The following is an 11,022-nucleotide window of genomic DNA, read 5'->3' as shown; positions in this document are numbered from 1 at the left end:
CTCCACCTCTCCGGTTCAAGTGATTCTCCTGTCTCAGCCTCCTGAGTAGCTGGGAGCACTATGGTGTTTGCTCCATTATCCCACAGATAGAGAGGAGCCAGTTTGCATCTGTGGTCTGTCTTTAAGATAGAGAGGAGCCAGTTTGCATCTGTGGTCCGTCTTTAAGATAGAGAGGAGCCAGTTTGCATCTGTGGTCCATCTTTAAGATAGAGAGGAGCCAGTTTGCATCTGTGGTCCGTCTTTAGTGAAAGTTTGTTCTTAGTTGTCGTAATTCTGCTTTGATGTATTCTCTGATCTCAGTGATGTCCTGAGGGCTGTCAGGTCCATGGTCATAATCTATAACTCTTTTTCTAGTTATTATAGGTCTTGCCACATGCACCTGCCTCCCAGGGTCATCATAATCTCCCGGGTCCTCTGGATGGGGGGTTTGGTCCCAGACATTCCTCTTCAAAAGTTACATCTGAAAAGGATTTACTTTTCCTTAAAATTCTATGAACTAGCTCTTTGCCTTTCTGGTGATCCCTGTCTGTCTGTAAGATGCTTTGCATTAAAAGTGAGAGATTTCTTCTTTTGTGGCTCTGCTAATCAAAGGTTTAACATTTGGGGGGGCGGGCCTCGAGTCTGACTGTACATCCTTAGGGGATAGTACAGGGAATCATTTCCTGACTTCCAACTCTGTCTGGTATTCAACACTAAGTACCGTATTTGGGTGACAAGCCTTCTGGCATGCCTGCTTAATTTTCTTTCCTAGGGCCCACATTATGTAATATTAATAGCTACTTTATATAGTTTCTTAATAATAAATATTTCCATTTCCCACCTTAACCAATAGTATGAGTGGAGGTTATTGACGTTCCTTTCTTTCTGCCAGATTAAAGTTGTTTTGCCAACCACTGTCTCATAAGTTGAAACCCTGTTTGGTACGAGCCCTTCCAGCTCCACCAGCTTCCTACCTTGGCATCAGCCCAGACTTCATCGGCCTTTGGATGTGCACGACATGGGTTAGTTCGACCCCACTACCCAAGGTTTTCCTTGGGGAGCCAGACTTTCAACATGAAATGAGATTATCTCTTTTTAGAGATGGTGGTAGGTTTGCTTCGCCAAGTGGCTTGATTTTTAATTTCAGTTTTATTGGAGGATTTGGCTTTAGGAATTTTCCCAATTTGGTTATCACAGTTATATGATTATAAATGGCTGCTTTTAGTTTTGGACATTTGTCTGACTGAAGGACAGCTGCTAACTACACCAATTGTTGTGAGCAGTGCAAGGTCAGGCATAACCAGGTCCACACACATTTGTGCCTTTCCCAAGGTCAGACTTTTATTGATGCTTATTCAATCATAAAAGCCATGAGCTACAAGGAGTTCCCAAGGAGGCAATTCTTAGTATTACCCACTCACTCAGTAGTCAGAGCCACGGGCACATAGGTCCAAGCCGATCCACAGGTCAGTCAATATTGCAAACCGTCATAGCAGTATATGTAATTAATATGTAAATATTATAGATTAAAAATTTCACATCAAACAGAGTAACATTTAAAACCAAGGGAAAGGGGATAGGAAAAGGGGTTAATGAATCATTCCAAGGAGAGCTGGACTGGTTCATTGATGTGAACATAGAGAGTGTTCTGGGCTGATTCTGACGGTCATCAGTGTCTTGCAAGGAAGAGTCCTTGATTTGGGTGGAGCTTTCAGTGGCAGATGCCGGGTGCTGACCATGAGTGACAGCAAGACAGTGTCTGGTGAGATGTCTGAGTGGAACTGCTGAAGTCCTGCTTTTTTTTTTTAAATGGTCCTTGAGTCTTCTGGTGAAAGCTGATAGTAAAAAGTGTGTGTGGCCATACCCTTGCCTGGTTGGGTGCAGTTTCTATTGATGAGGCAGACATCTGGTCCCTGTTGGCATGATGCCATTTGAAATGTAGGATGGAATCTTTCTAACATGGAGTTACTTATATCAAGGGCACTGTATATAGGCAGTGAGGTGGTGAGAAGTGTATTCTAGATTCCGCATATTCTAGATCCATTCCAAAGTAAAAGCTGACAGGACTTGCTGATGGGTTAGAAGTGGGATGTGAGGCTGGGCACAGTGGTTCACACGTGTAATCCCAGCGCTTTGGGAAGCCGAAGTGGGTGGATTGCTTAAGCTCAGGAGTTTGATACCAGACTGAGCCAACAAAGCGAGACCCTGTCTCTCTCCAAAAAAAATACGAAAATTAGCCGGGCGTGGTGGTGAGTGCCTGTGGTCCCAGCTACTCGGGAGGCTGAGGTGGGAGGATGACTTAAGCCTGGGAGGCAGAGGTTGCAGTGAGCCGAGATAGCGCCACTGCACTCCAGCCTGGGTGACAGAGTCAGACCCTGTCTCAAAAAAAAAAAAAAAAAAAAGTGGGATGTGAGAGAAAGAAGTCAAGGATGACTCCACGGTTCTTGGCCAGAGCACATGGATGGAAGAGCTGTGGGAAGAGCAGGTTTAGGGGTGGGGCCCCAGAGATAAAAGAACCCAGGGCTCTGTGGAAGGTCCAAGGCTGGTCCAGAACATGGCAGCATGTTGTGCGTCCTGGCTCCCTGTTATCAGCTACTTGGCAAGTCCCTGAAAGAGGAAAGGGGCAGCAGTGCAGAGGCGTGGTAGAGGGACTGAGTCTCCCACCCCAGGCTGCTGGGATGCTCAGCCTCCTCCGGTGGTCAGTAGGAGGGAGCCTTGGAAGTTTGGAGATAAACCAGCAGAACCATGTTGGCTTTGGACACCCGGGTTCTCTGCAAGGTTCTAAAGTGGCCAGATGCCGCCCCCTGGTGGCTGGAAAGGCTCCTTACAACCCTCACTGACCTGCTAGACAGCCCACAAGCTAGAACTAGAGGGGGCCCACCCCCAACTGTGAGCAAGGTGGGGGTTCATTTGAGGCTATGAGTTGGGGCAAACGACTGCCCTGGGCATGAGGCTTTTGAGCCTGTCAAGTGCCTCCCTTGTCGCAGAAGAGCAAACAGGTGCACGAAGGGGAAACAACTTTGGAGAAAGGGGTGGCTTGGGGACCCTATCCCCAGTTTTGCTTTCTGCTGATTTTTCAGTCTTCTCCTATTTTCCTTTTCCTTGATTTTTTTGACTTAGATATTTTTGAGAAAAATACATATGGAGGAAAAAAAGCAATTTAAATCATAGGCAAAAAGCCTACGTTGTGGAAAGTCAGTCTCCCCACCATTCCAGTTTCCCTCCCCAGAGGTGCCCACTGTTACAGTTGGTGTTTCCTTCCAGGGACTCAACATGCATCCCGTCACCTGAATTTCTGAAGGGTTTACTATGTGCCATGCACACTTGGCATTTCCGACCTCCGTGCCTCTTCCCAATCCAACAGTCAGAGGTCACATCCTGTCCCTCCCCTACTCAGTACTTCCCCCAGCTCCCACCTCACTCACAGTTAAGGCCAAAGTCCCTTCGATGGCTGTGACCTCCCCTCACCCTTGAGCTCTCAGACCTGATTTCCCATAACTCTCTCCCTCACTTCCTTTGCTGCAGCCACACTGGCCTCATCACTGAGGAGAGCAAAGATTACCTGGTGGCCACAAAGCAGACCATCTAGAGGCGACACTCCTCATCTGAGGAATTCAGAAGTAATTCAACTTCCCTATGATCTAAAGCCGGCATCTAGTACCAGGCTTCCTTCCCCAAAATGTATAAGAAACCAGAATTTCTATACATCTCCGAATGCATGCATGTCAAAACTCATTGTGCAACCCTTGCTGACATCAAAGCACCAACATGTCTACAAGTGTAACCTTTTTTTTTTTTTTTTTTTTTTGAGATGGAGTTTTGCTCTTGTTGCCCAGGCTGGAGTGCAATGGCGCGATCTCGGCTCACTGCAAACTCTGCCTCCTGGGTTCAAGTGATTCTCCTGCCTCGGCCTCCATTTATTATGACCGATGTGGCCAACATGGTCCAAATTACCCTTAAGCTCCCGCTTTAAGGTCCATAAATGCCCCTAAGGAAAATCCACTGTGGTTCACACAGTCCTCTCTTGCTGAGGCGCCGGCCGCACTCTGATGCAGGGTTCTTTCTATCTCATAAAACTTTCCCTTTCAATCCTATACTGTTGTGGGCAAACTCTTAACTACCTGCGAGCCAATCACTTTCCATTACCAGGGCTCTGACATCTCACCCAGCAATTTCTTTGCTTATTGTGGTAAAACATACACAATACAGTATTTATCATTTTAATCATCTGTAAGTGCACAATTCAGTGGCATTAAATACAGTCACAATGTTGTGTAACCAGCTCCACTATCTATACTTAAAACTTGTTCATCATCCCTTATAAAAACTCCGTACCCTTTAAACAATAACTCTCCCTCCCCTCACCCCGGGAGCCTTTATTTTATTGTCTGTCTCTATGAATTTGACTATTCTGGATATCTCACCATAAGTGGACTCGTATAGTATTTGTCCTCCTGTGTCTGACTTATTTCACTAAATGTAATGAAAAAGATCCATCCATGTTGTATCAGATATCAAAATTCATTTCCTTTTTATGGTTGAATAATATTTTATTGTAAGCATAGACCATGTTTTGTTTATTCATTCATCTGTTTGAGAAAGAAAACCTTTTTCTGAGAAATGCTAACCCCTTTAAATTACCAGGCCCAGAAAGGCATTTAAACTGTAACAGCAGGCCGGGCACGGTAGCACACGCCTGTAATCCCAGCACTTTGGGAGGCCGAGGCGGGCGGATCACTTGAGGTCAGGAGCTCAAGACCAGCCTGGCCAGTATGGTGAAACCCCATCTCTACTAAAAATACAAAAATTAGCCAGGCACGGTGATGCATGCCTGTGATCCCAGCTACTCGGGAGGCTGAGGCATGAGAATCACTTGAACCTGGGAGGTGGAGGTTGCAGTGAGCTGAGATCGTGCCACTGCACTCCAGCCTAGGCAACAGAGTGAGATTCTGTCTCAAAAAAAAAAAAAATTAAATTAAATTAAATTAAATGTAACAGCAGACTGGGTTCGGTGGCTCACGCCTGTAATCCTAGCACTTTGGGAGGCTGAGGTGGGCAGATTGCTTGAGCTCAGGAGTTCGAGACCAACCGGGCAATATGGTGAAACCCCATCTCTACAAAAAATGGAAAAATTAACCAGGCATGGTGGTAGGCGCCTGTAGTCCCAGCTACTCGGGAGGCTGAGGTGGGGAGATCACCTGAGCCCAGGATGTCGAGGCTTCAGTGAACCATGATCATGCCACTGCACTCCAGCCTGGGCAACAGAGTGAGACCCTGTCTCAAATAAATAAATAAAAATTTAAAAATAAAATGTAACAGCAGTTGCATCTCACTCCTCCTTGAGCTAAATAATTACCTCTTGAACCCACTTGCCGTGCCAGCTCTGACACCAAGTAGCCATCAAATGCATCACCCTATAGTTCAACAATATATAGCCAATCATTAGCCAATGTTATTTCTGTAAACCAATGAGAATTCCTGGTGAACAACTTCTGTAATTGTAAGCTCTCCAGATTTGTCCTTTTTTTCTCTCTCTCTTTTTTGAGACAGGGTCTCAGTCTGTTGCCCAGGCTGGACTGTGGTAGCACGATCATAGCTCATTGTAACCTCAAACACCTGGGCTTGGCCGGGCGGTGGCTCACGCCTGTAATCCCAACAGTTTGGGAGGCTGAGATGGGAGGATCACCTGAGGTCAGGAGTTCAAGACCAACCTGACCAACGTGGTGAAACCCCGTCTCTACTAAAAATACAAAAAATTAGCTGGGTGTCGTGGCACATGCATGTAATCCCAGCTACTTGGGAGGCTGAGGCAGGAGAATTACTTGAACCCGGGAGGCAGAGGTTGCAGTGAGCCGAGATCATGCCATTGCATTCCAGCCTGGGCAAGAAGAGCAAAAACTCCGTCTCAAATAATAATAATAATAATAATAATAATAAACACCTGGGCTCAAGTGATCCTCCTGCCTCAGCCTCCAAAGTAGCTGGGACTACAGGTGCACACCTCCATGCCCGGCTAATTTTCTTTCTTTTTTTTTTTTTTTGAGACAGAGTCTCGGCTGTGTTGCCCAGGCTGGAGTGCAGTGGTGTGATCTCGACTCACTGCAGCCTCTGCCTCCCAGGTTCAAATGAGTCTCCTGCCTCAGCCTCCCCAGTAGCTGGGATTACAGGCATGAGCCACCACGCCTGGCTAATTTTTGTATCTTGGTAGAGATGGGGTTTTGCCATGTTGGCCAGGCTGGTCTCAAACTCCTGACCTCAGGTGATCCACCCATCTCAGCCTCCCAAAGTCCTGGGATTATAGCTGTGAGCCACCAAGCCCAGCCGCAGCTAATTTTTTAACTCAATTTTTTTTTTTTTTTTTTTTTTTAGAAATGGGGTTTCACTATGTTGCCAAGGCTGGTCTCAAACTCCTGGCCTCAAGCAATCCTTCTGCCTCAGCCTCCCAAGTAGTTGGGATTACAGGCATGAGCCACTGTGCCCAGCCTCATCCTTTTTCTCGTTAAAAACTTGGGCCTCTTGTTTGTTCTCCAGAGCACTTGCCAAAACAACTTGGAAGTGTACAGTCCCAGGGTGTAGTCCTCAACTTTTGCATTTGAATAAACTCTCTTTAAACTGCATTCTGAGCTAGTGACATAGCAAGACCCCACCTCTAAATTTTTTTCTTCATTAGCTAGGTGCGGGGGTGCATATCTGTAGTCCCAGCTACTCAGGAGGCTAAGGTGGGATGATTGCACCACTGCACTCCAGCCTGAGTGACAGAGTGAGACCCTGTCTCTAAAAACAAACAAAAAACAACAACAAAAAGACTGCATGCTGACTCTTTTGATTATTCTATGTTGACATGTTGATGGACATTTGAGGTGTCTCTATCATTTGGCTATCGTGAATAATATTGCTATGGACATGGGTGTTGGCCTCATTACTTTTTCTGCAACCTGCCCTGCACACTTCCACATGAGGACTTTGCAGTGGCTGTTCCCTCTGCCTAGATTCCCCTTCCCAAGGCATCCACATGGCTCACTTTCTTCAAGTCTTTGCTCAAATGTTGCCTTCTCAATGAGGCCTACCCTGACCATGCTATAAGTTCTGCAACCTGGCACTCCTTGTTCTCTTTACTCTGTTTTTTTTTCCATAGTACTTACCATTTTCTAATGTGCTATATAATACATTTATTTAGTATATTAATTGTTTAGGATCTGTGTCTCTCCATGAGAATGTCATCTCCCTGAGGGCAAGGATCAATGTCTGTTTTGTTTATCTCAGGCACTCATGTAGGTAGGTGCTTAATACATAGTTTGTTGAATGAACTTAAAATCACAAGCCTAAGTCATTTGTTGAGTTACAGATTTTAAACTGGAGTCACGAGACGAATGTGTTAGATGCTCTAACATGCCAAACTCTCTTAAATCCCTCAAATACTTAAAATACCATATACACACAGATCGTTTCAAATCTGGGTTAAAATTGAGGTTAACTTCTCAACTGGCTGAAGGTGCGTATCTCTGAAGATGTAGGTCAGGGAATGAGATCTGAAGCTGCAGACAACCAGCGTGACTTTTTCTCATGACCTGAGGACCACGCTGTGCTCTTGATTCTCCTCCTCCCTGCACTTAGGGCCACCGTGCAGGTTGTGTGCAGCACAGTTGGGAGTGGGGTGGGGGTGGGGGTAAGTGGATGCTGAAATCCAGTCTGTGCCCCACTTGCCAAATGCAGGGCTTGAGTGCCAGCACAAGGTTGTGTCCGTTGGAGAGAAGGGAGTGGTGCCTCTTTCCCATTTGCCACAGGCCCCGACGGGCTGGGAGTGGTCCTGCTTTGTCAAAGAGAATGCCAGCCCACTACCTGCAAACTGGTTGACTTTGCAGCTCACATCTCCCAAGTCAGTTCCATGTTTCCTGCTTTTCAGGTTTGCTGAGGCTGTTCCCCCACCCACTATTGGATTTAATGAATCTAGTTGCTATGTGATTCTATTCTGAGTTCTTTTTGTAGACATCCCATCTGGCAAGGCCATGACTCTCAAAGCTATTTCTATGACACCAGATTGGATCCTCACACCCTCATGCTATTGTCTGACTCAGCGCAACACAATAGCCAAGGCATCTGAATCACACCGCTCTTCCTTTTTCTTTATTTAACAAACATTTACATAGTCCTTCCCCTGTGCCAGGCGCTGTTCTAACACTTTCCAAATATTAAGCTATTTAACCCTCCAACTTAAGAGGTGAGTACTATAATTATCTCATTTTACAGATGAGGAAACCAAAACTCAGAGAATTTAAGTGACCTGCCCAGGGTTCACGTGGCCACAGGTGGCAGGGCTGGGATTCAAACCCAGGTCGACTTTTGCTCCATCTTCGCTTTTTTCTTGTCATTCTTTCCCTCCCTCTTCCTCTTCCTTTCTCCCCTCGTTTTCTCTTCCTTCTTTTCTCATTCCCTGCTTCCTTCCTGACAGGGCCACAGCAACTGCCACCTGCTTCCCTCAGACACTGCCCAGCCCAGCATGCCCTCCCTCCATCCTCCAGGCAAGGCTCTGCCAGGCTCTCCGTCATCACCCTCGTTTCCGTGTGCCAGCAGACAGGGTGTGCCAACCTCAACCCCCTCAACCCACTGGCTCAGACCACAGCAGTTGGCAGAGGCCTGGGAGCTGGGGCCAGGCCAGCCTGGAGGGCAGTTGGCCCTTCAGGAAGTTACACGATGTGCCCAGAACTTCCCCAATGACGTTTGTGTTACCCATATCATAATTTATTTTCTTGCCCAGGGATTTTAATGTGGTGCCAAGATGTCTTGTGCTTGGGATAAACTTAGACAAATAAGGGCCAAGAGAAAGTGAGAGAGTGAGATAGAGAGAGGGATAGAGAGACAGAAAGACAGAGAACCCTAAGGCAGGGGGCAAGGGTGAAGAGACTCAGCTGTCCAAGATTCTCTCACTAGAAGTGGCTGCCTACAGTTTTGGGAACAAGGAGGAGTGGCTTGATATCATCCCTCTATGTGTGAATGGACTTTTCTCTGAGTTACCCAAAGGACTCATGTTCTTCTCCATAACTATGCCTTTGCATATGCTGTTCTCCTGGCCTGGAAGGCCCTTCCCAATCGTTTCTACCCAAGGACCATGCTCATGTGCTGCCCGCTTTTGGGAACCCTTTCGTGAATTCCTGCAGGGGACTCTGCTGGTCTCTCCTCTGACACCAGAACATCTGTGTGCACGTGCACACTTCCGTTTTGAACTAATTGGCTTACATCCCCTCTCTATGCCCAGTACAGGAGTGGTGCCTGGAGGAGGCTGAGGAGGTACAGGAAGTCTATCAGCACTTCACAGAGGAAGGAAAAGTGGGGATTGTGAAAGCCTCAAGGCAAGGTGACTCTGGGTTCAAGGCTCACCAGCTGGTGACCCTAGGCAAGTCACCTAACCTCTCTGTGCCTCAGCTTCCCTTCTATAAAATGGGAATAATATTACATTTTGTACAGTTTGTACATCACTGGGTTGTGTGAGAATGAAATGAGTTAAGATATGGAAAGCACATAGAACAGTGTCTGGCGTGTGCAAATCCCTCAGTAAATATTAGTCATTATTATTATTATCAAACTGGAAATAGTCATAGAGTTGCCTAAAGGATTAAAGAAAGTACTTTTGATGAAGCGTGAAGCATATAGGAAGGTCTTTGTCATTATCATTAACAACATCGGCCAGGCGTGGTGGCGGGTGCCTGTAGTCCCAGCTACTCGGGAGGCTGAGGCAGGAGAATGGCGTGAACCTGGGAGGCGGAGCTTGCAGTGAGCTGAGATCACGCCACTGCACTCCAGCCTGGGGGACAGAGTGAGACTCCGCCTCAAAAAAAAAAAAAAGAAACTATATCAAGAGCAGTGCTCAATCCACTGTGATTTCCAGAATTAACTTACAAGTTGAGGCCACATTGCTATTGCTTTTTTGAGCAAATGAAATGATGAATATGGTGTTTTTTTCTTTTCTTTTCTTTCTTTCTTTCTTTTTTTTTTTTTGAGGCGGAGTTTCGCTTTGTTGCCCAGGCTGGGGTGCAGTGGGACAATCTCGGCTCCCTGCAATCTCTGCCTCCTGGGTTCAATCGGTTCTCCTGCCTCAACCTCCTGAGTAGCTGGGATTACAGGCGAGCGACACCACACCCGGCTAATGTTTTATATTTTTGGTAGAGACAGGGTTTCACCATGTTGGCCAGGCTGGTCTTGAACTCCTGACCTCAAGTTATCTGCCCACCTCGGCCTCCCAAAATGCTGGGATTACAGGAGTGAGCCACCGCACCCGACCAAATATGTCTTTTGTAAATGATAAAATGACAAGCAAAAATCATGATGGTTTAATAAACGTTCATTGCCCGACCCAAAACATAGTCCTGCCTGTAAGTGTGACTCGTTCTGGGACCTCGGTGGCCTCAGACTTTCAAAAGGGTGGTTTTACTCCCAAAGTCCTGGCTTTTGGGACCTAAGGCAGAAGCTAGTGATGGAGACGGGGAGCTTGGCATGTCGCTTTGCTTCTGACAGTTTAGGAAGCCTCTTCCTTGTCTCTATCAGTAAACAAAGGGAAGTCATTATTCACTCTTGCAGACATTGTAATGTTTAAAAAAAATTGGCCATCAGATTGAGAGAAAAGGCTAAGTCACTGGAGCCAATTTCTTTTGTACAGATGAGAGAACTCAGGCGAAGAAAGGGGAAAGGACCTGTTCAAAACCACAAAGTAAGGTACAGCCAGGGCTAGAACCCAGATCTCTAGATCCCTAGTTCGCTGCCCTTTCACTGGTGATTGCTTTCCAAAAACTCAATGCTCTCCAAGTCCGGAGCCCCATGTCCTTAAATGGAAGGTGATGGAGGCTCAGTGCTCCTGTCCAGAGACCAGGTGGGGAAGACTTTTTGGAGGCAGGGAAAGTGAGATGGGCAAAGCCAGTATGCAGGACACCCTCCTACCTACCGTGCAATTACCTCAATCTTCACAACCCTCTGAGGCGGAGACTATCATTATCATCCCCATTTTACTTCTGTAAAAGGGGGCCAGTAACACTGCAGGGATGTAAACGGAGG

Source organism: Hylobates moloch, unplaced genomic scaffold, assembly GCF_009828535.3.
Source record: "Hylobates moloch isolate HMO894 unplaced genomic scaffold, HMol_V3 SCAFFOLD_4, whole genome shotgun sequence".
In the NCBI taxonomy this organism is placed as follows: Eukaryota; Metazoa; Chordata; class Mammalia; order Primates; family Hylobatidae; genus Hylobates; species Hylobates moloch.
Note: the sequence above shows the minus strand (reverse complement) of the source record.